A 4,692-nucleotide genomic window follows, 5' to 3' on the forward strand; every position below is an offset into this window, starting at 1 on the left:
TCACGTATTCTTCCTATTGGGTGCACAACTACATATAAAATGTTATTGATTCAATGAGTATACCATAGCCTAGAGGATTGTGTTCCATCCTCATAAAGCATTGCTTCCAAGCTGGCACTTCAGTTCTGATGTTCTACCAGTTTCTGGATGGTGGTTGTATGTTACATGACTAGTTTATCCCATAGTCATGAGCTTGGCTTTGTACTTCCTTTGTTGTAAACTGGGTTCCCTGGTCAGTCATTATGTTATGTGGGATCCAGTACCTAACATTCCTTAAATCTTCAGACAGTGGGACTGGCAGAGACCCTGTAGGCAGGAAAGGCAAACCCATATCTGAAAGATATGACTATTCCTATTAAAATGAATTACTTGTCCTTCCAGTGATTTGTCACCAAGAATCCATCTGGTCTTCTTGAGGAATGCTGCTATATTGGGGACTCAGCACTGGATTCTATTGATGACAGTGGATATTTGGTGTTGGTAGTAGCTATATCAGCCTTGGCAAGTGAAGTGGATTCCAAAGTGTTGGGCCCACATGGAGCCTATATTCTTGCAACCTTGGACTTTTCATGTGACTCAAATACCAACAATAGGGTAGCTGATGACAGATGCTGAAATCAACTGGCTGAGTTGTTACGTCTTGTTGGTTGTTCAGTGCTCCCTCCATGATGATTGTTCTCCCGTGAGTATTAGCATGCAATGCAAAAATCTTCATACTTCCTGCTCTCTTCCACATGTCCATTCTACTTGCCTCTACCCCAGAGCTCCTTTTGCTATATTTTCATCTATCTTTCTTTTTCCAGGCCCCTGATCACCTGACCAAGCCGTTTGTCGCTGTCTTTGAATCCAGATATATTCTGAACTTGAGTCACTTATATTCCTATGCAAAATGTATAACTAGGTGCCTCACTGAGACTCTTATAGGGAGGATTTTCCCTCGTCACTCTTTTTCACCACTGTCTTTCACTCTCTTTCACCATTATCCTTGAGTAGGGCTGTAATGTAGGTGCAATCCATTTTCTGATTGTACCCGTATATTGGTACTCATATGTTGGTATTTCAGATTATACCCACATTGACACCCATGAGGCAACCTGTGCTTTGTCTCCCTCCATTTGCTGGGTGTAAGGATTCCCTATCTGGCCAGAGATGTGAACTAGGGAAGAGGTGCTGGGGAACACTGGTGGATGACATGGGTACCTTGGCAATCTGTTTGTGCAGTTTGCATGGGCCCTCTGATCCTGCTTGAACTTAATCTCGGATGTACCACTTAGAACTCTCATTGAATATTTGCAGGACTCTTCTGACCCTACAACTTAGTGGTTTAGACAGTACCCAGTTCATGACCAGCAGCTATGGCTCAATTGTCACTTGGTACCCTGTGGTCATCTACTCCATCTATACTAGGTCCAGTAGTATGCCAAGAATTATTTACAAAAAGGCATATAATTCTCACAACATAACTTTGCTCCAGATCTCCAGCAATCTGTGTTGTGATTCTGTCATTGGTGCCTGCCATAATCTCTACATGGCATCATTTACCATTGCCGATACCGCTAATGCCAGGTCTTCCAGGTTGTAATGCCAAGTAACAAGGTTACTTGCAAAGCACCTCTCATCGCATCCGTAACTAGGTTATATTGTGACTTAACTCTAGTTATAGGCATGCTGGCCAAGAAGGCAGAGTGAGGAAATATGTTGTATTGAGTGTTGTCTGAACCATCTTCCAGCAATAGGGAGGTACTAGCTTTAAATAGAGATGTTTAGGCCGCTTCTGCAGACTCAGAAGGTTCAGCAGAATCTGGAGATTCTAGATATTCATGGCCATCATCCCCAACATCTCCTGCTTATTTGGTGGCATCTCATACTTTGCCAACAAGTACCCTAACCTTGGCAAAGAGGGCCTTTTTTGATTGGGAGTTTTTGACCTGGTGCTCAACTTTCTCTTCTCTCACTCTGCAGAAAATGAGAGCTTCTTCGTATGCTATCAAGGAGGCCCTCTCTGGCTTTTACACTTGGCTTTCTGTTAGATTAACGGTTCTTAGATTTTTGTTGTCTTGTGCAGAACATCAATAGAGCTTAACGGCTATCCAAATCCATTGTTTTTGTAATTACTATTTTTCCCATATTTCTCAAACTCTTAATGTGTTGAACCAGCTAATATATTCCCTTACAGAAGTATATCATTCCTATTTAATGCCAGTGAAAGTTTGAACAATTAATCGGGTACCTTGTGCAAGTATCTATATATGTAACATGAACCACCGGTGATGAGATCCTACTGCCAGCCAGAAGGCATGTGATCCAGCTCTACAGCCCGATCCTAGGACCTGCTTTCTTGATCTCCTCTTGGTACCAAATGATGCGGGTTCAGTTCCCTAAGAAGCAGTCCTTGAGATGGAGTGTGGTGTACAGGATTTTTACCAAGAAATGTCTTTGGAATCAAAACCTGTGGACGAGAGGATAATGAAGCAGAATTAAGCAGAGGGAGAAGTTGCTCTGAGATGCATTCCCAATGACAATCTTGTGCAACTGCATGGCATGCTCTAAAGTAAGAATTGTCCCCGGGTGTGCTGAGATGACCTGGACATTATACTCTCTCAGTGATTAGTCATTGCTTGTGGGCTGCCCTAGGAAGAAGGGTTACCTTGGATAATGTGGCTCTCTGACACTGAGGCAATTCTCAAAGGAGCAGACAGCAGAAAGCTATTTGCCAAGCATTCCTGTGACCTGGACACCAAGTCCTTCATTGAAGGAGTAGCTGGCAGCACATCACAGGGTTTACTACAGTAGTTAAAAAGTACTCAGCCTGACAGTGAATGTGGGGTTATAGAAAAGAGTAAGCACTACATTCATTCATTTATTATCTTTACTCTGCTCACCATAATAAAAGGATTTGATATACTCTACTAGAAGGCAAAAATACTACAGAAATGTTAAAACACTGGTAAAAGAAAAAGGCTTACATGACAGAGTGAAGACAGGGGAGTAAATTACTTAAGCATGAAACTTAGCTCTGACTTTTCTCTTGGCAAAAGAAAGTAGAGAAGCACAAGGCTTACATGGTTTTATTAGCTAATAATAGGAATCTTGCTTTTGTTTTCCTGGGAGATTAATTTTTTCCTAACTCTGAACTCTGAGAAGACTTTATTATGAGAGTCATTATAAATACTCTGGACAATATTCTGGATTGTAACTTCAATAACAGTTTTATAACAGTAGCAAAGCTGTTCTACTTTTATAGTTCTTTCTTTCACTGAGTTCCTGAAATGTATATATTGTGCTAATTGGAAGAAGATTTATGTGCTTTAAAAACAAAAAGAGGGGCCGGCCCCATAGCGTAGCGGTTAAGTGCAGGCTCTCCGCTGCTGGCAGCCCGGGTTCGGATCCCGGGCATGCACTGAAGCACCACTTGTCAGGCCATGCTGTGGTGGCATCCCACATAAAGTGGAGGAAGATGGGCATGGATGTTAGCTCAGGGCCAGTCTTCCTCAGCAAAAAAAAAGAAAGAAGAAAAAGAGGAGGATTAGCATGGATGTTAGCTCAGGGCTGATCTTCCTCACACACAAAAAAAGAAAAACAAAAAATAAAAAAATAAAATAAAATAAAAACAAAAAGCACATGATGGCCAAAGTGGACATGTCATAACGTCAATTGAAGAGTCTGAGTTGCAATAGTTGGGGCATTAACTTCTGGAATATAAGTTGGACTCTGTCTTTCTATCTAGACTCATCCAAAACATTCCCTTTAACAACTAATTTTTGATTCTTAAATTTCACCATCATAAGGTGTATTCAAGTGTGTGTTTGTTGTATATGCGTAAAAGAAGTTACACCTCAGCATGAGACTGTTTATCGATGTCTTTAAATTTAATTTAATTTGATTTATTTTGACTCAGTGCAAATTCTATTTAAAACTGTGTGATTAGGCATGAAATAAAAAGATGTCCAAAGTGGAGTATTATTTTCCAGAAGTTATGTACTTGTAAGAAGAGTAAGATACACAGATACAAATGTGAATAGATTCACAACACACAAAAGATATTAAAATTATCAAAGAAAAAAGAGATCATACTAACTGAGGATATTATTAAATATTTTAGGGAGGGGGCAGCATTTAAAAAATAGGCCTTGAAGGGTGCCTGATATATAGTAAGCCCTCAATAAATATGTGGAAGCAAATAATCCATAATCAATCTATAAATCAAAATTGGGGTGAATTTATTATATGATCCACGTCTGAGGACTATACCCTATGGCTTCTTTTCCCAAGGAAGGAAGCGTACCAAAGAAATGGGGTGTACAGGGTGGTCATATACCATCTTGGAACAAAGAGCACACATCACGTATGACAGGAATGCCCCTTTTACAACCGTGGTGGGATACTTCTGCTGGCAGAGCAGGTCAGTGGTCAGCAGGGGAACTCAGCAGGTTGGTGGTTAGCAGGTCAGGCCGAATGAGTTTTCAACCAAATATCTTCCTCACCTACTCCAATACATCCCATTGATTTTCATTTATTCATCAAATATTACCTAGTATTACTAGCAGTTTTTCCTTAATTGATACCTAGCCGAATATAAATGTGAAAAGTAACATTAGCTGAGTGCTTTTGCAGATTTAATCACGTTTTTTCCTCAAGGTAACATCAAAATGACAACTTTTATCTTCATTTTACAGTAAGAAAGAAGAAGAA

The sequence above is a fragment of the Ceratotherium simum genome, chromosome 20 (assembly GCF_057802395.1).
Source record: "Ceratotherium simum simum isolate JZ-2026a chromosome 20, ASM5780239v1, whole genome shotgun sequence".
NCBI classification, from domain to species: Eukaryota; Metazoa; Chordata; class Mammalia; order Perissodactyla; family Rhinocerotidae; genus Ceratotherium; species Ceratotherium simum.